This window comes from Bufo bufo, chromosome 5 (genome assembly GCF_905171765.1).
Source record: "Bufo bufo chromosome 5, aBufBuf1.1, whole genome shotgun sequence".
NCBI lineage: Eukaryota > Metazoa > Chordata > Amphibia > Anura > Bufonidae > Bufo > Bufo bufo.
The window spans coordinates 490,534,793-490,559,094 of NC_053393.1; the positions used below are offsets into that span (position 1 = coordinate 490,534,793).

The window sequence follows — 24,302 nt, forward strand, 5'->3', positions numbered from 1 at the left end:
TTCAGTAGAATGCAGGCAGGCAGGCCGGGCGGGCGGCAGCGTAACTCCCTGATGTCACGTGCCTGCGCCGCCTACTTTATGAATGAAGCAGGCAGCGCAAGCAAGTGACATGAGTGAGTGACTGCCTGCCTGCGTTGTACTGAAGCGGTTAGGATGTAAGGTACTATTAGGAGTTTGGGGGCATGTTTAATAACTAATAATTGAATAAGACATTTTATATTAGTATACTGGAGCGGCGGGGGGGGGGGGTCTGTGGATGACATTTTTATGGGGGACATCTGTGGATGGCACAGTTATGGGCTGGGACATCTGTGGATGGCACTGTTATGGGCTGGGGGGGTCTGTGGATTGCACTGTTATGGGCTGGGGGGGTCTGTGGATGGCACTGTTATGGGCTGGGGGGGTCTGAGGATGGCACTGTTATGGGCTGGGGGGTCTGTGGATGGCACATATATAACAGTGCCACCCACAGATCCCCCCTCTAACAGTGCCATCCACAGATCCCCCCCTGTAACAGTGCCATCCACAGATCCCCCCCCTGTAACAGTGCCATCCACAGATCCCCCCCCCTGTAACAGTGCCAGCCACAGATCCACCTGTAACAGTGCAAGCCACAGATCCCCCATAACAGTGTCCGTCATCCACAGATCCCCCCCATAACAGTGTCCGTCATCCACAGATCCCCCCCCATAACAGTGTCCGTCATCCACAGATCCCTCATAACAGTGTCCGTCATCCACAGATCCCCCCATAACAGTGTCCGTCATCCACAGATCCCCCCATAACAGTGTCCGTCATCCACAGATCCCCCCATAACAGTGTCCGTCATCCACAGATCCCCCATAACAGTGTCCGTCATCCACAGATCCCCCATAACAGTGTCCGTCATCCACAGATCCCCCATAACAGTGTCCTTCACAGATCCCCAGTAATAGTGCCATCCACAGACCACCATTAGTTCCAAACCCACCAAAAGCACACCTTTTGGTTAAAAAATTTTTTTTTCTTAGTTTCCTCCCAAAAAACCTAGGTGCGTCTTATGGGCCGGTGCATCTTATAGGGCGAAAAATACGGTAATCTGACTGTTAGTTCGGCCGGCAACATATACCCATTTTTGGTGTGAGATACACGTGCACTGCATATGTGACAGGGAAATTAATATAGTTAATCTGTCTGTTAGTTCGGTGGATGACCTCAAAGAATGAGGAGAGCATCAAATAAGGGACGTGGCCCTGGTCGTGGGGCTGATGGTGCTGGTCAGGGCCGGCCTTTGGGGTGTGCGAGCTGTGCGGCCGCTATGGCAACAGGGGCGCCCGGTGGCCAGGGCTGTGCCGACAGCACCCTTACTACTTTATAGACACTTTACTACTTTAAGTGTCACAACTTGCACGCACTTCTCATTTCCAAGATTCAAATCCGACAAATACCAGGCATAGTCATCTGTATTGCCGTCCTCAGGAGAGGGAGAGATGTGTCTGCTGGGATTCAAACCCACGACCTTCTGTATCAGAGTCAAAGCACTTACCCACACAGCTATAAGAGCTTCATAGCCACTGACTGAGAAAATATGAGACTTCAACTGTAGACTCTGTTATAGCCAGTGTACATCTATACACATGACAGCTGCCCCAGCACACTCAGCTCTGCTATATCTCTATATATGATAGCTGTCCCAGCACACCCAGCTCTGCTACATCTAATACACATGACAGCTGCCCCAGCACACTCAGCTCTACTATATCTCTATATATGACCGCTGCCCCAGCACAGCCAGCTCTGCTACATCTATACACATGACAACTGCCCCTGCACACTCAGCTCTGCTATATCTACAGTATATATCTTTAAGTATTACTATACAGTAGATATATAGAGATATAGCATAGCTGAGTGCGCTGGGGCAGCTGTCATGTGTATAGATGTAGCAGAGCTGGGTGTGCTGGGGCAGCTGTTATGTGTATAGATGTAGCAGAGCTGGGTGAGCTGGGGCAGCTATCATATATAGAGATATAGCAGAGCTGAGTGCGCTGGGGCAGCTGTCATGTGTATGGATGTACACTAGCTATCAAAGCTATAACAGAGTCTACAGTAGAAGTCTCATATTTTTTCAGGCAGTGGCTATGCAGCTCTAATAGCTGTGTGGTTAAGTGCCTTGCCTCTGATACAGAAGGTCGTGAGTTTGAGTCCCAGCAGAAACTTTTCTGAAATACACAAGCACTGACTCCATATATGGACATACAGCGCGGGACACAGGAAGAGGCTGCATCGCATCGCTGACATGGAGGTAAGTATAAGTGTTTTTTTGTTTTTTTTTAAATACCCGACTGTTACTGCCACATGGGGGAGGCACTTGATACTGGCACATGGGGGAGGGGGGTTGGCACTATGATACTGGCACATGGGGGGTGGGTGGGAAGGAGAGAGGCACTTGATACTAGCACATTGTGGGCGATGGCACTATGATACTGGCACATGGGGGGTGGGTGGCAAGGAGAGAGGCACTTGATATTGGCACATTGGGGGGGAGATGGAACTATGATACTGGGACATGGGGGGGAGGAGAGAGGCACTTGATACTGGCACTTTTTTTGGGGGGGAGATGGCACTATGATACTGGGACATGGGGGGGAGAGAGGCACTTGATACTGGCACTTTTGGGGGGGTGGCACTATGATACTGGGACATGGGGGGGAGGAGAGAGGCACTTGATACTGGCACATGGGGGGGTTGGCACTTGATACTGGCATATGGGGGGGTTGGCGCTATGATACTGGGACATGTGGGGAGAGGAGAGAGGCACTTGATACTGGCACATGATGCGGGGGCATCTATGGGGACACTTACTGGCACATTATTGGGGGGCATTATGGGGGTCCCTTTTTACTGGCACATTATAAGGCCCTTAATCATACCCAGTGTCACCCATAGGCAGTCTCCTGCCCCCCTTAATCATACCCTGTCACCTTTACTCAGTCCCCTGCCCCCTTAATCATACCCAGTGTCAACCAAAGTCAGTCCCCTGCCCCTTAATCATACCCAGTGTCTGTCACCCTTATCCAGTCCCCTGCCCCTTAATCATACCCAGTGTCTGTCACCCTTATCCAGTCCCCTGCCCGCTTAATCATACCCAGTGTCTGTCACCCTTAATTTAAGGGGGGCAGGGTCTAATTGAGGGGGCAGGGGACTGGGTAAAGGTGATAAGGTATGATTGAGGGGGCAGGAGACTGGCTATGGGTGACACTGGGTATGATTGTACTTGTTTCCACTTGCACTTAAATTATCTGTACTTAAAAAAACAGTTTGCTACAAAGATTGTTTTCCTCTTTGTGTATGTTTAGGTGAACCGGGGGGGAGGGGCAAGATTAGCTCCTGTTGCAGGGACAGGATGTGGTCGATCTGTGCCAGCTACACGCCCAAATGAAACACCTTCCTCAGGTACACGTAGGCGACAGGATGTTCAGATTCATTTTGTAGGCCAGAATACCGGTGTACGAATGGTAAGGCCAGAACATGTAGAGGCGGTAGTAGATTTGATAGCTGACAGCGCCTCCAGTTGGCACCTACAGCCCATGGGCATCTGTCTTTCACCTCACACCCTTACAAATCAGCCAAGCTGTCTGAGCCCCAAGTCATGCAGCAGTCTCTTATGCTTTTTGATGACTCTGTTGGCGGGGTTTCCGTGGGCCATCCACCTAGCCCTGCCCCAGAAGTGGAAGAGATTGAGTGCACTGATGCCCAGCTTATACAGAAAAGAAAACAGTACTACTCACTGGATGTATTTAAAAAAAAATCTGTCCCAATGGTGGCGGTGCCAGCAGTGTTGGGTCCAAGCCCAAAAAGCTCCCAGCAATCCATAAAAGAATAATTCCCGCTGCAGTCTCTGTCTCCAGTCATATAGGGTTGCCCTTTACGCCTTGGAAGGACTAGCCTGCCCTGCAGCAAGTGTATTGTCCGAACGTGTGTTTAGCACGGCAAGGGGGTAATCACAGCCAACGTGGACAAGCTCACGTTCATTAAAATTCCAGGGTTACTGCCGTATGTCGGTAGGCACATTTGATATTTTGCTTGCATCTCAACGTTCAAATTTTATTTTTAGAACATTTTTTTTTCTTTTCTCTTCATAGTTACAAGTATCTGCTGGGAATTTTAACTATATCTAAGATCATCTGTCACACCTGTCAACTTATCTGGCAGCAACTCAGAGATGCGGTGAAGCCCTAGCCCAGGGATGCTCAACCTGTGGCCCTCCAGCTGTTGTAAAACTACAACTCCCACCATACTCTGCAGTAGGCTGTCTGGGCATGCTGGGAGTTGTAGTTTTGCTACAACTGGAGGGCCGCAGTTTGGGCATCATTGCCCTAGCCCAAGGTGTAAGTTTGGCTGAGAATCGATGACAGTTTTTATCACTCAGCGCAGTTTCCAAACTGCATAGGGGCATCGTATGGCAAACACATACATGTTGAAAAGACACGTCACTCAGGGTCACAATATTTTACAGTAATTACAGATTTATTGTTGTTGATTAAAGATGGCCTTGCGGTTCGCCCAGCAGTCGTTTAGCGGCGAACTTTGCTCATTCGCAGTTCGCCGAACGGGCGAACATATGGCGATGTCCACCGGCGCCATATTCTTTTACATTGTGAAGAACTTTGACCCATGACACATCCATCAGGTGGTACAGGACAGCCAATTGAGACATTTCAGCACATGGACATACCCCCTACCTTATAAATAAACCTGATCTGGCCGCCATTTTATATTCAGTCTTTTGCCAGTTAAAGGGAGAGGTTGCTGTGTGGAGCAGGGACAGACTGTTAGGGACACCAAACGCTAGCTAATAGGGCCACAAAAGTCCTTTTAAGGACTTGTATAGGTGTGCTATCGATAGGTGTGACTTACTGAGGGGTGTAATATACCTATAATATACTTTCTAACATAGAAAGTATATTATAGTGCATTTGTATTGGGCAACAGTTGTGTGCGGTTCTGGTGCAATACTGCAGCTACACAGAGTGCCAAACACTATTGGAACAAATACAGGGAGTGCAGAATTATTAGGCAAGTTGTATTTTTGAGGATTAATTTTATTATTGAACAACAACCATGTTCTCAATGAACCCAAAAAACTCATTAATATCAAAGCTGAATATTTTTGGAAGTAGTTTTTAGTTTGTTTTTAGTTTTAGCTATTTTAGGGGGATATCTGTGTGTGCAGGTGACTATTACTGTGCATAATTATTAGGCAACTTAACAAAAAACAAATATATACCCATTTCAATTATTTATTTTTACCAGTGAAACCAATATAACATCTCAACATTCACAAATATACATTTCTGACATTTAAAAACAAAACAAAAACAAATCAGTGACCAATATAGCCACCTTTCTTTGCAAGGACACTCAAAAGCCTGCCATCCATGGATTCTGTCAGTGTTTTGATCTGTTCACCATCAACATTGCGTGCAGCAGCAACCACAGCCTCCCAGACACTGTTCAGAGAGGTGTACTGTTTTCCCTCCTTGTAAATCTCACATTTGATGATGGACCACAGGTTCTCAATGGGGTTCAGATCAGGTGAACAAGGAGGCCATGTCATTAGATTTTCTTCTTTTATACCCTTTCTTGCCAGCCACGCTGTGGAGTACTTGGACGCGTGTGATGGAGCATTGTCCTGCATGAAAATCATGTTTTTCTTGAAGGATGCAGACTTCTTCCTGTACCACTGCTTGAAGAAGGTGTCTTCCAGAAACTGGCAGTAGGACTGGGAGTTGAGCTTGACTCCATCCTCAACCCGAAAAGGCCCCACAAGCTCATCTTTGATGATACCAGCCCAAACCAGTACTCCACCTCCACCTTGCTGGCGTCTGAGTCGGACTGGAGCTCTCTGCCCTTTACCAATCCAGCCACGGGCCCATCCATCTGGCCCATCAAGACTCACTCTCATTTCATCAGTCCATAAAACCTTAGAAAAATCAGTCTTGAGATATTTCTTGGCCCAGTCTTGACGTTTCAGCTTGTGTGTCTTGTTCAGTGGTGGTCGTCTTTCAGCCTTTCTTACCTTGGCCATGTCTCTGAGTATTGCACACCTTGTGCTTTTGGGCACTCCAGTGATGTTGCAGCTCTGAAATATGGCCAAACTGGTGGCAAGTGGCATCTTGGCAGCTGCACGCTTGACTTTTCTCAGTTCATGGGCAGTTATTTTGCGCCTTGGTTTTTCCACACGCTTCTTGCGACTCTGTTGACTATTTTGAATGAAACGCTTGATTGTTCGATGATCACGCTTCTGAAGCTTTGCAATTTTAAGAGTGCTGCATCCCTCTGCAAGATATCTCACTATTTTTGACTTTTCTGAGCCTGTCAAGTCCTTCTTTTGACCCATTTTGCCAAAGGAAAGGAAGTTGCCTAATAATTATGCACACCTGATATAGGGTGTTGATGTCATTAGACCACACCCCTTCTCATTACAGAGATGCACATCACCTAATATGCTTAATTGGTAGTAGGCTTTCGAGCCTATACAGCTTGGAGTAAGACAACATACATAAAGAGGATGATGTGGTCAAAATACTCATTTGCCTAATAATTCTGCACGTAGTGTAATTTCTACTGGTGTGATATACCAGTTGCTCCCCAAAAATACTGATTGAAGCAGGGGTGTTATATACCAATAATATACTATTTATATAGTGCATTTGGATAGTCCAAATTTGTTTGCGGTTTTGCTGCGTTTCCTCAGCTACACAGAGTGACAAAATGCTATTGGAACAAATCATTTCAACTGGTGTGATATACCAGTAGCACCCCCAAAAAAACGGATTGAGGCAGGGGTGTTATACACCTTCTTCCACAAATACTGCTCTTCTATAGGGACTTTGGTCACAGGGTCATTTAAAAAATGAAAGGCAGAGGATGAGGCAGGCCATTCCGCAGGGGTGGTAGGGGTCGGGCAGGTGCACCAGGCCGGAGCCTAAGTAGTAAGTTGCAGAAGGTGCGTGCGATTACGTCAAAGGACGCACCAGACTTGGTTGAGTGGCTCACTCAGCCTTCGCTTCTGCACCCTCCTCATCCTCTCTATCTGCACCCTCTTCACTCTCTGCTGTGTGCACCCCCAAAGACACCACCACCACCATATCCCCTCCGCTCAAGTCAGAGGAATTATTTTTCCATCCATTCCCAGACCTTACCAATGCGCAGCCATTCTTGGCATCGGATGAGGTAGAGGAGGTAGCAACGGTCGCCACCCAGCAGTCTGACGTCAGTACCCAGATCGGTTCAAGGAGGGTGGTCCCCCGCTGTTGCTGCCTACTCCGAGATATCTAATGTCAGTGGTGCTGAACGTGACGATGATGACTTGTCGATGGATGTCACGTGGGTGCCCACAAGGAAGGAAGAGGATGGGAGAGACGGAGCAGCAGATAGGGAAAATAAGGTGGAGAAGCAGGCAGAACTCGCAGTGCACAGGAGGCAAAAAGCATCTGGAGCGAGCCATCCACCATGCACGGTCACTTCTTGCGCTCCAAGGATGCCGGCACATGGCTCCGCAGTGTGGGCTTTTTTTAATGTGTCATCTGCTGATAATAGTGTTGCTATCTACAGCCAATGCTGTCAACGCATGAGTCGCGGTAAGCCCAACACTCATCTAGGGATGACCGCCTTAAGAAGGCAAATGGCCTCCCATCACCGAGCCCAGTGGGAGCAACGCCGTCAGAACCCACAAAGCCACACTCCCTGTGCTCCACGTCCTGCCTCTTCTCCTTCTCCTCTCTCTTCCCATTTGTCCTCCACTCCACCTTCCACCATTCATCTGGCAAAAAGCAGGCTTCTGTGGCCCAAATAATCGAACATAAAAAAATTATGACGCCGGATAATCCTCTTGCCCAACAAATGACCGCTGGCTTGTCGGAACTGCTAGCCCACCAACTACTGCCATATAAATTGGTGAACTTTAGAAAATTTGTGGCCATTGGCGCACCGCAATGGAAGGTCCTCAGAAGGAAATATTTATCCCAGAAGGGCATCCCTGAACTATATGGCCACATTCAACGGCAAGTTAATATATCTCTGGCACACAGTGTCGGTGCCAAGATAGATCTGACCACAGACACGTGGTCTAGCAAACACGGCCAAGGAATGTACATAACTTTTACTGCCCACTGGGTGAACCTTCTGACGGCCATCAAGCATGTAACCCGTGGCACCCGTGTGGATTTGGATTTACCGCCACGGATTGCATGCAGGCCTGCTTCTTCTTCTCCTCCTCCTACTCCATCCTCTGTTCCCTTCTCGGCTGACTCCTCCTTTTACACTGCTACTGCCTCTTCCGCTGCACCCCCCAAACTCTGCAGAAGCTATTCGACGTGTCAGATAAGACGTTGTCATGCTGTGGTACCTGGAAGCCAAGAGCCACACCGGTCCTGCACTGCTTTCAGCTCTGCGGTCACAGGCCGATCAGTGGCTAACCCTGCTCAATTTGACAGTTGGTAAAGTGGTGTGCGACAACTGTGCCAATCTGCTGAGCATGCTGAAACAGGGCAAAATGACACACATGCTGTGCATGGCATACGTCCTGAACTTAGTCGTGCAGCGGGGTCCAGGATGTCTTGTGGCAGGCCAGCAAAATCTCTGGCCATTTTAGAAGATCTTACATGGCCATGGCTCGCCTTGCTGATGTTCAGCGGCGACACCACTTGCCCGTCAGACGTCTGATTTGTGACTGCCCGATGTGCTGGAACTCCACCATGTATGTAAGGGCTGCTCCAGCATAAACGTGCCGTTAACGACTACCTGTACGAACTCTGCAGCAGGACAGGTTCTGGGGAGCTTGGTTTCTTTTCACCACGCCAGTGGCTGCTCATGTGCAACGCATGCATACTTCTGCGGCCATTTGATGAGATAACCAAACTGGTCAGTCGCAGCCAGGGTGCCATCAGTGACATCGTACCTTACGCCTTCTTTCTGGAGTGTGCATTACGTTGTGTCATTTATCAAGCCGGCGAGGAGCAGGAGCAGGAAGATGAGGAAGTCGCAATGCTGAATGAATTGCCAGTGGGGGCTAATCCATCTGAGACAAGTCAGCAGGAGTCTGAAGAGGAGTCAGAGGAGGATTTTGGCTGGGAGGAGGAGGAGGAGCAAGAAGAGCAGGATTTAAACTTTTCGGGGTTCCCTGGTGTTGTCCATGGCTGGGGGGAGGAGACCGAGGATGACATTCTCCTGGGCGATGAGCAGGAACCAGGGCGCTCCACCGCTTCCAATTTAGTGCAAATGGGGGGCCTTCATGCTTCAGTGTTTGACGAGGGACCCCCATATAAAAAGCATAAATTTCAAGGACCTGTACTGGGTGGCGACGTACTTAGACCCCCGGTACAAACACAAAATGGCGGACATGTTACCAGCATCACAAAGGGCTGTCAGAATGCAGCATTTCCAGGCCTTGCTGCGAGACATGCTGCATTCTGCTGTTGCGGGCAATGGCAGAGGAATTTCCACCCACAAAGAATGAGTTGCGGGTACCAATCCTACCGCGTCTGCAAAAAGAGGGCGGTTTGAAGATGCGTTGGTCACTTCGGATATGATATCATTCTTGCAGCCAACTCATCGACAGCCGCCTTCTGGATCCAGCCTCAGGGAACGACTACATTGGGTTAATGGCCGATGTGGATGCTCTGAGAAGTGAAAAGTCAAGGAGCCCCTTGATTACTTGGTGTGCAGGCTTGACCTGTGGCCAGAGCTGGCACAATTTGCTATGGAACTCTTGGCTTGCCCTTCGTTGAGTGTCCTGTCCGAAAGGACGTTCAGTGCAGCAGGGGGGATCGTGACTCGCGCACTCGCCTAGCTCACGACAGTGTGGACTACCTCACACTTTCCTCATGCCAGCCCACACATATCCGCCACTACCCAGAACAAACAATGGTCCCTGCCGTATGTTTATACAGCAGCATAAAAGGCCTTTAATGTCAGGTGAATGCCTAATTTTTGTGGCCTATACTGGCCGACAGTTAAATTTTTATCCTGTGACCGCCTAATGTCCCTTCAGCCACAGAATCCTAAGTTCTTTGCTGTCAGGTGAATGCCTATTAGCTAATTTTTGGGGCCTGTACTGCCCAACAGTTACATTTTTATCCTGCGACTTCCTAATGTACCTCCATTTACCTGCTGTTATGTGTCAGCCTTATACTACAGCATTACCATTTACCTGCTGCTGTCAGAGGTGTTTAAGTTTATTTTAGGTGTTGCCCCAGTCTGGTTGTGGACCATTCCTGGGAACACATTCCTGCTAAGAATCTACTCCTGTCTGTTCCTGCTGAGTTTTGTGGAGTTATGTGTAGGCCTTATACTCAACCGTTACCGTTGAGTGCCCCCTATCATTTATACATATCTGCTCGTAACCTTTACCTGCTAATGCTGCTGTCTGTCCTGATCCTGATGAGTTTGCCCTGGACTAAAGGGGCCTTACTGTAATCTTATCATTTAAAATTACACCAAAAGATAACAATATTTAAAAAACAAAAACACACGTTATAAATGAAAAAACTATTTATGAACAATTTTACAAAAATAACATGCCTTTATGGCAATTTTTTAAGTTGGTCCAGCAGGTCTAGCACCTCCTGCATCCCAGTGCGGTGCTGCTCTTCCAACTTTTGCACCTTTTGCACAAATATCATGCGCTGCGCTCGCATCTTGTGCTGCAGCTCCTTAATTTTCAGCTCCTGATGCTCCCAGAGCTCTTTGATTGCTTTTTGGTGCTCCTGCAGCAGCTTTTTTATTTTCACATTTATTTTCTTAATTACTGTTAGGATAAAAAAAATATTTAAAAATTACTTGCAATTCAGATTAAGTATAAACTGAAAAGAATGGCGTGGCATTAACCAAGCAGGAAATGCTCAAACCCACATGCGGTTGTGCATATATATAGGGGAGCAGATCCTGCACTTGTGGCCCGTTGCTAATGACGATCCCCAGCAAAAATGCATACAATGGAGGATGCCCGCAGCGAACCACAAGTACCACAATAGACATCTTACACACGCGGTGCTCGGGCTCAGACATGTCCTACACCGTAGGATATGTTGGCTAATCTCTCAATTTTAACATCAGTTTGAGGGTTTAGTAAGACCGCAGAGTGCACCTGTCTTTGCTATTTTTTTATATTGCTATATTGATTACTACATCCACATAATTGCTATCTTGTGTAGGATGTCTATTGTGGTACTTGTGGTTCGCTGCAGGCATCCTCCATTGTATGCATTTTTGCTGGGGATCGTCATTAGCAACGGGCCACAAGTGCAGGATCTGCTCCCCTATATATATATGCACAACCACATGTGGGTTTGAGCATTTCCTGCTTGGTTAATGCCACGCCATTCTTTTCAGTTTATATTTATAGAGATGTCTGGAGGTGTATAAACTCCAATTTAAATGTGCCTGTTTTCCATCTACAGGCTACATTTAGGTGCACCTGTGAGGCCTGGGCCATACCTGCCAGTCTTGAGTGGGACTCGCAGACTCCTCCCTCCTCCCATTGCAAGCATGGCTACATGCTGGAGGTAACTGGTGAGTTGTTTATGAGTCGGCCTCATGCTCCTGTAATTTGCCCACTGGCTCCTGGTAATGCCCATACGGCGCAGGTAGGCGAGTGTTAGATTCCCGAGCTACTTGAGAAACCTTGGCGTGGTGCTCGGGCTCAGACATGTCCTACACCGTAGGATATGTTGGCTAATCACTCAATTTTAACATCAGTTTGAGGGTTTAGTAAGACCGCAGAGTGCACCTGTCTTTGCTATTTTGTTATATTGCAATTCATATTAAGAGCAAATTAGTGCCTTTTGTGCAGTATTTTTTATGTTGTCCCCTCATTGTTGGCCCTTTTAATGTTTATGTACATGTTATGGATGCATAATCATATTGCTGTGTGCACATATTTATCCTCCTGGCGGGGGCTGGTGACCAGTGATGGCCAGTTAGCCATGTTCGCCCGCGAACACATGCGGGCTGTCATCTTAACTCACAAGTCCGGCGATGCACATGTAAGTCCTTACCTGTGCCTGTGCCGGGAGCCGGTCTGAAACAAATGCGGTCAACGGGAGCAGGCATTTCCGAGAACAGCCCGATGAATGCCCCCGGCGGCTGTTCTCGGAACTGCCTGCTCCCGGTGACCGCATTTGTTTCAGACCGGCTTGCGCACAGGCCAGTGCCATCTTAAGAGCATTATAGGCCCCCGGGCAATACAGTGCACTGGGGCCCTGTCTACACAATCACGCACTAGAATAAAAATGCAAATTATCAATAAGGCGATATTTATTGGGCATTTCCTCTTGTGGATTTTCCCCAGCAGTAGGATCAGGTAATGATACCATTGGTATTTCTGCTGGAATTGGAGTGCATGTAGATGTGGATGCTACATCTGGAGGAGCAGAACTACTGGCTGACGTTGCACCTGGATTGAGCCAAGATGTTAGTTTTGGAAGTTTGCACATTTTCTCTTTCTCCTCTGCAGCCTTTTTCCTCTTCTGTGCTCCACTCAAAACATTACGTTTCATTTCTGCACTAAAGGTTATTTTCACCAACACGTAATAAACTTTATTTTTCCTCACCTTTTTTACACTTCCTCGAACGAGTGGCAACTCTAAGATTGCTATATAAGGGGGACACATAAGATATTACAGTCAAAACTTGAGGGGCACTAATAACTTAAAGTGGATGTAAACCCAAACATTTTTTTTTTTTGTGATGTCACAATGTAGAGTACCCAGGCAGTACACACGCCACTCCAACATTAATACCCACCAGCACCAGCAGTACCCACACCAGCATTACCCACCAGCACCAGAGTGTGTGTACATTTATATATATATCTATATTTATTTCGTTTTTTTAGTTGTATGATTAAAGTGGATGTAAACCCCCAAGTATGCAGTATAGCACCCTATAGTATACAGCACCACACAGTATGCAGTATAGCACCCTATAGTATACAGCACCACACAGTATGCAGTATAGCACCCTATAGTATATAGCACCACACAGTATGCAGTATAGCACCCTATAGTATACAGCACCACACAGTATGCAGTATAGCACCCTATAGTATACAGCACCACACAGTATGCAGTATAGCACCCTATAGTATACAGCACCACACAGTATGCAGTATAGCACCCTATAGTATACAGCACCACACAGTATGCAGTTTAGCACCCCACACTATACAGTACCCCACAGTATATAGTAGAGCAGTATAGACCCCCACACTATACAGCACCTCACTGTATACAGCACCCCAAACTATACACGATACAGCCCCCCACACTATACAGTACAGCACTCTACACTATACCGCACCCACAGTATACAGCCCCCCACACTATACAGTACAGCAGTATAGCACTCCCCCCACTATACAGCCCCCCCCCCACACTATACAGGCCCCCCACACTATACAGGCCCCCCACACTATACAGCCCACCACACAGTATACAGGCCACCCCCCCCCCACACACAGTATACAGCCCACCACACAATATACAGCCCATTACACAATATATAGCCCACCACACAATATACAGCCCACCACACAGTATACAGGCCCCCACACAGTATACAGCCCCCCACACAGTACACAGCACCCCACTATACAGTAGTTTACAGTATATTAAAATAACAACCCCATGTCACCTTTTTCTGATGTAATCTTTACACAGAAAAGCTCCACAGTTAACTTCTGCAACACTCCTGATAGGACCTGTGATGACTTCATAGCCATGTGACCAGTAATTGCTAGGTTACTGGTCACATGGTAATGATGTCATTAAGGTCCTAGATCAAAACTCATTAAGGTCCTAGAATTAAGATCATTAACACAGTACGATCATGATGCCTGTGTAGCCGACAGCCTGACACCCGGGGCAGTAGCTAGCAGGGCTCAAGAGGCAGCTGCCTTGGGCCCCCCCAGGAGCAACTGGGCCCAGGGCAGCTGCCCCTTTTGCCCCTTGGTAAAGACGGCCCTGGCGGCAACGCTGCTAAATGACGGTTGGGAAGTTGGCTGGTGGGTTCACTGGGCAGGCGGGCCCCCAGGCAAGTGGGGCCCCCGGGCAACTGCCCAGCGTGCCCATTCGAAAAGACGGCCCTGGCACAGGCACAGGTAAGGGCTTACTTGTGCATCGCCGGACTTGTGAGTTATGATGGCAGCCCTCATGTGTTCGCGGGCGAACACGGTGAACTGGCCATCACTGCTGGTAACCTCCTCCTCCTCATCCTGAGCTGGGGCGGTGCTGGAGGGTCCCGCAGTTTCCGCCTCCATCTCCACCACTGAGCCACCCCCTCTGGTGGGGGTGGCTCATCCACATGACGGGAGGGTCGGGCCTCCTCTCCCTCCTCCTCCGCGGAGACCTCCACCACTTCCAAATCCTCGGTGGAAGGCCTGCGGCGGAACATCTGTAATCACACAATATTCAGAATTTAGACAAACAACTCTGAAATCATAACAACTTTAAATATTCAGAAATTACAATATAGAGGGATCTGCATGGGATTGGGATTATCCCAATGGGGTCTTAGGCTGGTTTTGGTGGTAAATTACCTACCAAAACAAGTCCAACCGACCACCTGCTCGCACTGGTCTGACTTCGAGAGTGGTGTCCTGTGCCGCCCTGCAAACTGGGACATGAAGCTAGGTATCGTGGATGAGTGTGCTCTGCCAGTAGGCACAGTTTCACCGCGCCCAGGACCACTGCCTCTGCGTGCTCCATCAGCAGCACAGCCACTTCCCTGTCCCTTACTGCTCGCCTTCATCATATTAAATGGTATATATGCTTAGTGATGGACGACCATCGGCCGGGACGATTCGCGAACGCGATCAAATGTTCGCGAACAGCAAGCGGACCCCATTCACTTTAATGGCAGGCGAACCTGAAAAACCTTCAGGTCATATTTGCAGCCACCAAATACTTACTAGAAGTGCACAAATCGTCCCACAACATGGACAGTGACATACAAGATGTATAATGCGAATTTGCGATCTCCATTCATTATTTTTTTCATTGCGAAATATCGGCAATGTAATTTCCGCATAGTATGTGTCTGTGGTAAATTGTCACATCTGCGCTGCAATAGCGTGTGTGTGTCAGGACAAGAGATTTCACTTATATTTTTACTATCTATTTTCCTTTTTCCATACTTTTCCATACTTTTTCCATATACTGTGCTTGCTGTGAACTGTGACATCCGTGCAACATCTTGTGTGTCAAGCGTGCATGTGTTAAGGCTGGCCGCAGGCTAGCCTGGATTTGTGGGAGGGGCCGGTACCTGTCTTAAGCAGTCTGGCTCTCCCAGGCAGCACGTCGGCATTCGGACGTATGCTACTTCCGGGTGTGACGTCATCAGCAAGCGTCCTGCACGAGTCGGATCTCAGAGAAGCCGGGTGTACCTTTCACTTCAGTCTGCAAGCTGTTCAGGTCGTTTTCCAAGATAACTGGTTTGTTTGGGGAGCGTGGCAACGTGGAGGAGGGTAGGAGGGTGTGTAGAGAGGGGGAAGTGTGCCGGAGGATCGCTTCTCCTCACTGCGTTCAGGCACATGCAATTCAAGTTTTGGCACCAATGGGCAGCATTGTCACATAGTTGGAGCTCATTGCCTGTCTCAGCATAACCTGTATCTAAGTTCATACAGGGGCTGCGAGTCATCTGGGCTCAGCAGGTTAAACTCTGGCAGCTGGGTCCTGGTGCCATTACTGAGTTGATTACTTACAAGGTTGCTGCTTGTGCACATGTTTGACACTCATCACATACACTACATACATACCTTAGACACATAGTTCGCACATCAGGCAGTTTGACGAGAAAAAAAAAAAAAAAAGGGTACAAGTGGATTGTTAAATAAAGTAAAAAAAAAGAGTGGGTTGTTCAAATAAAGAAAAAAAAAAAAAAAAAAACTTTATCCACCAAGCTTCATCCATACACCTCTAGCATAGGTACATCCGCCAATACAGCTACACGCTCGCACGACATACACACCCCGTTTCATCTCGTAGACTAGTGTCATACGTCATACGGTCTGTTTTCCACAAATCCTATACTTACATACATCACCTACCACGTCTGTAGGTTCTTTAGCCCGCAGTATTCGTTTTTAATTAATCTGCCACGTCACAGATTCACACAAACTCGGGCTCGCTTCATACGTCAGTGGAAACGACTATCATACTCCCTGTCAGCCTCGAAGGCTTTTCGTTCAATCGTTTCACGCTGCTGGGGGGGGAAGGGGAGGGGCTTAGATTCCGTCATCTTGTTTGTCAGCTTACGGGCAGCAGGTCGTAGGGTTAACAGGTTGTTTTTTTTTCTCTTCTCTTTTTCTTTCTTCGTTTTTTTTTTGTTGTTGTTGTTTTGTGGTGTTTGTTGTGTTGTTTGCAGTGGTCTACGCCATCTGCAACTTCAGCCAGTGCAGGCTCCTGCATGTCTGTGCCACATGTTTAGGGCACATCCGGTCACGGTCTGCACATTGAAGCCGGCGTGACTGAGCCGGGTGAATGTGGAGGCACTAGACCAGCTGCTGCGGCTTCATCCGGTTCAGCCGTTCCGTACATTCCTGGTGGAAGGGTTTTCACGGGGGTTTCACACTGGGCTCATCACCTTGCCCCAGCAGACTCATGAATGCCCCAACTTGCAGTCGGCTTCTAAACATGCTGGTCTGGTGGATTCACTCTTGGCAGTTGAGCTGGACAAGGGTTTCATCATTGGTCCTTTCCAGTCCCCTCCTTTCTGCACTTGGAGGGTGAGCCCGGTGGGGGTGGTGCAGGGAAAATATTCCAATAAATTTCGTTTGATTTATGATTTGTCTGCTCCACATTCTTCCCACGTTCCTAGTCTCAACTCGTTGATTCCGTCTGAGGAATTTTCCTTGAAGTATACTTCCGTAGACCAGGCTATCCAGGTCATTCTTCAGACAGGCATGGGGGCTTGGCTGTCCAAAGCAGATGTCTCTGATGCGTTCAAACTGCTGCCCATTAGCCCATCTCTCTGGCAGTGGCATGGCATCAAATGGAGAGATGCGTACTATTTCGCCACCAAGTTGACGTTTGGTTCCTAGAGCAGCCCCAGTCTGTTTGACAGGTTAGCGCAGGCACTGGAATGGATTTTGTTGGAACATGGGTTGCCAGAATGTCATTCACTACCTGGATGATTTTCTGTTGATCGAAGAACCCTCACAGGCACCTGTTGACTTGCAGGTTCTCTTGCAGGTCTTCAAGGAGTTAAACATTCCAGTGGCCGAACACAAAACAGAAGGGCCTGCGCAGGTTGTCACGTTCTTGGGGATCTCTCTGGATTCACGTGCCATGTCAGCCAGTCTGCCACAAGACAAACTCGACAGAATCAAATCAGGTGTCTGTTCCTTGCTCATGTCTCAGGTTTGCACCAAGAGAGAATTGCAGTCTCTGTTGGGCATGTTATACTTTGCCATGAGGATCATTCCTCAGGGTAGAGCATTCATTTCAAGATTGCTAGTCTTATTACAACAGACCAGTGATTTGGACGCATCAGTGCATCTTAATGCGAACGCCCGAGCAGATCTGTTCATGTGGGACAGATTTCTCAGTGGGTGGAACGGCATTTCCATGTTTATTCCGAGGGCCACTTCTGATTCTCCACACGTATTTTCAGACGCGGCTGCCTCGGTAGGTTTCGCGGCCATATTTGGCTCACATTGGTTCGCCGGCTCATGGCCCACACACGTGCTACAGTTGCCGGGGTTTTCTCAGATGTCGGCATTGTTCGAGATCTATCCTATCGTAGCAGCTGCTATAGTCTGGGGGCATAGGTGGTCGGGACACACGGTGGTTTTCCACACTGACAACATGGCGACCGCAGAGATCATTAACAAGGGCAGATCTAAATCGTTACTCATCATGTCTTTCATGTGTAGATTGACCTGGATAGCTCTGGAACAGGGGTTTCATTTTCATGCCCTGTTTTTGGACGGGGTCAGCAACGTTGCAGCTGATGCTTTATCTCGTTTTGATTTTTCTCACTTTTTCTTACAGAACCCAGAAGCAGACTCAGTGGGCACCCCGATACCGGACTGGCGGCTGCTGGTCTTGGATTAGACTCTCTGATGGTGGTCGCCAGTTCACTCATTACCAAGTCTTTGTCGGCCAGTACGTTGCGGTCGTACCGCCGAGCGTGGGTGGTTTTTTCGAACTTTAAGTTGGCATATCCTAGAGGTGACACAGGTCAGGTCAAGTATATGGTGGCTTTCGTGTCTTATTGTCATTCGGTATTGGCTTTATCCTACAACACCATTAGGCTATATTTGGCTGGGGTGCAGCATTTTTTGGCACTTCAAGAGCCAGACAGACCCTCTATATTTTCAGCTCACCCGATCAAGGCCATCCTCAGAGGCATTCAAAAAAGCCAGGTCACGGTCAAGTCGGTCCGTCGACCTATTAAGGGGGGACACGTTTCGTAGCCTGTCGGAAGTTCTCACATTGTCACCATTCAGAGTCCTTCCCAGCCTGGTGATCAAGGCGGCGATGTACTTGGCGTTTTACGGGATTTTAAGACCAGGTGAAGTGACACAGGCCAGACAAGGGGCGGTGGCTCTCCGCAAGGGAGATTTAGTCAGGATGGGCAGTAACTCATTTGCAGTTGCCTCACAACAAAACAAGGCAGGTAGGTCCCGGCCATGTAGTTAAGTTCTTCCAGACCACAAACGCATGGTGTCCAGTGACAGTCTTGGACAACCTCTTGCTGGCCCTTAGTCTTCACAGCCCCACCGACCCATTACTTCCATTCCCTGTTGGTCCACTGACGTCCAGCCAGTTCATCAAACATATTCGCATCCTGTTGACCAGTGTAGGATTGAATCCGGCTCAATTCTCAGGGCATTCTTTCCGCATCGGTGCGGCATCCGCAGCGTCCAAGCATGGAGTCCCTGTGCATATCATTAAACACTTGGGGCGCTGGCGCTCGGGGTGCTTTGTACGGTATATCCCGGAGCCACAAGCGGAGCTGGTCCAAGCATTCAGTACATTGGCAGAGTAGCACCTAGCACCTCAGGCCAATCCTTCCCTCACTGGTGGGTTTTGCCCCCTTTTTCAGGCATACCGACCTAGTGAGGCCAAGGCACACCTCAGGCCAATTAGGTAGGGGGGTGGTGGTTGGGCATCTTCCACTCGTTTAGGTCCTGACCACAAGTGTTAAGGCTGGCCGCAGGCTAGCCTGGATTTGTGGGAGGGGCCGGTACCTGTCTTAAGCAGTCTGGCTCTCCCAGGCAGCACGTCGGCATTCGGACGTCCCCTGCCCACCCATTCCCATTCTTCATTCAGTCATTCAACCATCACATTCAGGGTATGCCCCCTTTTTCAGGCATACCGACCTAGTGAGGCCAAGGCACACCTCAGGCCAATTAGGTAGGGGGGTGGTGGTTGGGCATCTTCCACTCGTTTAGGTCCTGACCACAAATAACATTTAATATGAAGAAGGTGAGCATTAAGGAACAGGGAATTGGCTATGCTGCTGATGGTGCACGCAGAGGCTGTGGCTCTGGGCGCGTTGAAACTGTGCCTGCACAAGAAAAACAATCATCCAAGATACCTAGCTTAATGTCCCAGTTTGCAGAGCTGCACAGGAAGTCAGCCCAGTGCGGCACTCTTGAAGTCAGCCCAGTGCGAGCAGGTGGTCGGTTGGATTGCAGAAGATAGTGCTTCCAGTTGGTTAAGCACTACCCTGTCTTCCACCAAGTCCAGTCTCAGTAGCCAGGAGTCTGGTCTACACAATCCTCACTCTGATCCTCCTTCCTCCTACCATTTACAGTCTGGCTATACAAGTGATTCCACACTTGGATATTCCGAGGACCTCTTTGCATCGCCATTAATTGATTTGGCCCTCTCGCCAAGCACGTTTGAAGAGGGACATGAGATCTTGTGCCCCGATTCCCAACCTCTTGAGCAGCCAAAGTCAAAAGAACATGATGCTGGGGAATGGCAATTAGTGTTTAATGAGGTGTATGATGATGAGACACAGTTACCAATGACTCAACCACAATTACTGTCTCAAGAAGTTGAGGAAGAGGATGACACACCATTGTAAATCACTGATGTTGTGGTTAGGTCAGCAAATCAAGAGGATGATCAAAGTGAGTAAGTGGAAGAGGATGTGCTGGACGACGAGGTCACTGACCCAACCTGGGAATGGGACAACAAGTCAAGCGAGGAGAGCAGTACAGAGGGGGAGAGATCTGCAGCACTGCAACAGGCTGGAAGAGGCAGTAGGGTGGCAAAAGGTAGAAGGAGGGCACCACCAAACAGGCCCGCAACTGTTTCACGGAGCACCCCCTTGCGTAAATCTCCCTTGCCAAGGGGTAGGTGTTCGGCAGTATGGCGGTTTTGAGGAAAGTGCGGACAACAAAAGAATAGTAGTTTGCAACCTGTGCCACACCAATATGAGCCGGGGCGTGAACACTAGCAACCTCACCACCACCAGCATGATTCGCCACATGTCATCAAAGCATCCTAATAGGTGGGCCAAACACCTGGGTCCACAATCTGTGTCTATGGGTCACACCACTGCCTCCTCTTCCCCTGTGTTACGTGCTGGCCTATGTCCTGTCGAAGTCGCAGGCCCGGATTCCTCCCTCACTGCACCTGGACCTTCGCAAGCACCATCAGCGACCACATCCACTTCCCTGTCCCAGCGCAGGGTCCAAATGTCATTACCCAGGCATTTGAACGCAAACGCAAATAACCAGCCACCCACCCACAGGCCATAGCACTAAATGCGCAGCTTTTCAAATTACCAGCCCTGGAAATGTTGCCATTTAGGCTTGTAGACACTGAGGCCTTCCGCAGCCTGATGTCGGCGGCCGTCCCTTGTTATGCAGTCCCCAGCCGCCACTATTTTTCACGGTGTGCCGTGCCAGCCTTACACCAACATGTGTCCCTTAACATCACACATGCCCTGACCAACGCAGTTACTGGGAAGGTCTACTTAACCACGAACATATGGACAAGTGCTTTCGGCCAGGGACGCTACATTTCCCTGACGTCACACTGGGTGAATGTTGTGGAGGCCGGGAGTGAATCATACCCTGGGATGGCACAAGTGCTACAGACGCCAAGGATTGCGGGCCCCAATTCCATCAGGGTTTCTGCCACCACCTATGTTAGTGGCTCCAACCCCCACTTCTCCTCTTCCACTTCCTCCTCCACTTCCACCTCAGAATTATCCTCTTACAGCACCAGTCAGCCATCAGTGAGCATGCGCTGGAACTTCACGTTCCACATGTTGGCCAGGCTTTGTGAGCAGCAGAGGGCAGTTGTGGAATACCAGCTCCAACATGGTCATCGCCTTTCCAGTCAACTTCTGCTATTAACAAGCGAGGAGTGGGCATGGATGTTTGACCTTTGTGAGGTTTTACGCAGCATTGAGGAATCAACACAGATGGTGAGCGGCGATAACGCTATTGTCAGCGTCACCATCCCACTTCTGTGTCTTCTCAAATGCTCGCTGCTCACAATTAAGGACGCCGCTTTGCATGTGGAAGAGGTGGAAATGGGGGAAGACATTACACAGGTTGATGATAGCCAGACCACCCTCAGTTCGTCTTCTCAGCGCGAATTGGAGGCTGAAGAGGAGGAACAGGAGACTGTTGCCTCCGCTAGAAAGAGGGTAGTACCCATGGAAGCGTAATTCCATCTGTTCAGCATGGGTGGGCAGAAGAGGAGGAAGAGGATGAGGAGATTGGGAGTGATCCTCCTGATGATGACAGTGAAGTCTCGCTTGTTGGTACTCTGGCACACATAGCTGACTTCATGTTAGGCTGCCTTTCCCGCGACCCGCACGTTATACGCATTTTAAACAACACGGATTACTGGTTGTTCACCCTTCTCGACCCCCGCTACAAAGATAACTTCTCATCTCTCATTCCTCTGGTGGAGAGGATGAGCAAAATGGTGCAATTCCAGAAGATCCTTGTTGAAAAATTGCTCCAATATTTTCCATCTGACAACGCTGGCGGCAGAGTCCGTACTTCCTTGGCCAACTGAGGAGGGGAGACAAGGGGAACACACAGCAGTTCCAAAAGAGGCAGGGCAACACTCTTCAAAGCCTGGGACAGTTTCATGACACCCTGCCAGCACCTTCACCCTGATGTGCGGCCTACTGCCACAAGGAGAGAAAATTTTTGGAAGATGGTGAAGGAGTACATAGCAGACCGTGTCAACGTCCTCAATAATCCCTCAGTGCATTACAATTACTGGGTGTCCAAGCTGGACACGGGGCATGAACTGGCGCTCTACGCTTTGGAGGTGCTGGCCTGCTCTGCCACCAGCGTTTTGACTGAGCATGTATTTAGTGCTGCTGGTGGCATTATAACAGATAAGCGCATCCGCCTGTCAACTGAAAATGCTGACAGGTTGACTCTTATAAAAATGAACAAGGCCTGTATTGACCATGACTTCTCGACTCCACCAGAGGAATGCTGATGAACATAAAGACACTTTACATGTGTTGTTTTTAATGTAGTTAATAGACTGTATTCCCATGCACCCCTTCCACCACAAACAAGGGTATATGGTTGAATCTTCCTTTTTTCATCCCCCTCGTCCTCTTCCATCATATCAACATGCATTGCTTATTCGTCACATATAATGCCCTCGCATATGGCCTTCGCATATAATTTTTAGAGGGTTCGCTCATCAGCAGGCCCTCAAATCAAATATTTTAGAGGGTCTGCTCACCAGCAGGCCCTCACATATAATTTTTTACCGGGTCCGCTCACCAGCAGGCCTTCACATATAATTTTTTAGAGGGTCCGCTTACCTGCAGGCCCGTGTGGGGGATGAGACTCCATCTTTGTGTCTGCAGCGGCCATTTTACATTGTATGACCTTTTTGAAGTTAATAGATCAGGGACTTTTCTTGCATGTCAAAAGTTCTGCAGGGAGTAACTTAGCCCCCACCTTTGCTATTTTCGATAGATGGAAACTGCTAGCTATGAAACTTATTTCCTGTATTCTGAATTGTATGCATCTGCGGTTAATTCACATTTATATTTTCTGTTTTTGTAAGTATATATATATACAAATATGGTCATGACTAGGCTTGAGCGAACCCGAACTTTAGAATTTTTGGACCCAGGACCCGAACCCAAACTTTTCAGTAAAAGTTCGGGTTCGGTGTTCGGCGAGTTAATGGCGCTTTTTGAAAGGCTGCAGAGCAGCCAATCAACAAGCGTTTAACTTGTGTGCCATTAGAAGCCATCACAGCCATGCCTACTAATGGCATGGCTGTGATTGGCCAGTGCAGCATGTGACCCAGCATCTATATAAGCTGGAGTCACGTAGCACTGCACGTCACTCTGCTCTGATTAGTGTAGGGATAAGATGCTGCTGCTGTGAGGGAGAGAATAGGAATGAATCTTTAATCAGAAGTGCTTGTTAACTCAGCAATCTACATAGATTTCGTTTTGTGGGTCCAGTGCACAAACTTTTTACACTGCCCTGAGCCCAGTGATACAGAAAAATAACTTTTATCCTTCTGTTAGTTAGGTGGGCGGTGGTGGCCGTTTTATGCAAGCTCAGTGTACCAGCACAGCATATGTGCATTTGTGACATTAAAATCCAAGCTTGAAATACTGCAATAATAATTTGGGTTTAAAAAAAAACACCCATTTTTGGCAATATCCTACATCTGGTGCCTTTGCAGCATTTGTCAGTGTGAAATACAAGCTTGCAATACTTCAATAATTTTCTGGGTTAAAAAAAACACCCATTTTTGGCATTACCCTACATCTGGGGCCTATGCTGCATTTTTTAGTGTGACATACAAGCTAGAATTACTGCAACAATATTCTGGGTTAAAAAAAACACCCATTTGGGCAAAAAACTAAATTTGCAGCCTCGGTTGCATCTGTCAGTGTGAGATACACGCTTCAAATACTGCAATAATATTCTGGGTTTAAAAAAACACCCATTTTTGGCAATACCCTACATCTGGGGCCTATGCTGCATTTGTTAGTGTGACATACAAGCTAGAAATACTGCAATAATATTCTGGGTTTAAAAAAACTAAATTTCCCGCCTTTGCTGCATCTGTCAGTGTGAGATACACGCGTTAGATACTGCTGTTCTATTCTGTTATTAAAATAATACCCATTTTGGGCCAAATACTAAATTTGCAGCCTTTGCTGCATCTGTCAGTGTGAGATACACTGCTGTTATATTCTGTTATTAAAAAAAACACTCATTTTGGGTGAGATCCTAAATTTGAGAAATATAAGGAGAGCGTCAAATAAGGGACATGTCCCCAGTC

The 24,302-nt window shown here is 48.2% G+C and overlaps 1 long non-coding RNA gene across 1 annotated transcript; it reads left to right on the forward strand.

Annotated features, from left to right (window-relative positions):
* Nucleotides 1-251: 251 nt before the first annotated feature.
* Nucleotides 252-11,761, forward strand: LOC121002098. The gene is made up of 3 exons (XR_005779219.1): nucleotides 252-292; nucleotides 1,949-1,957; nucleotides 11,532-11,761. It is a non-coding gene; the product is annotated as an uncharacterized LOC121002098 (long non-coding RNA).
* Nucleotides 11,762-24,302: the final 12,541 nt, after the last annotated feature.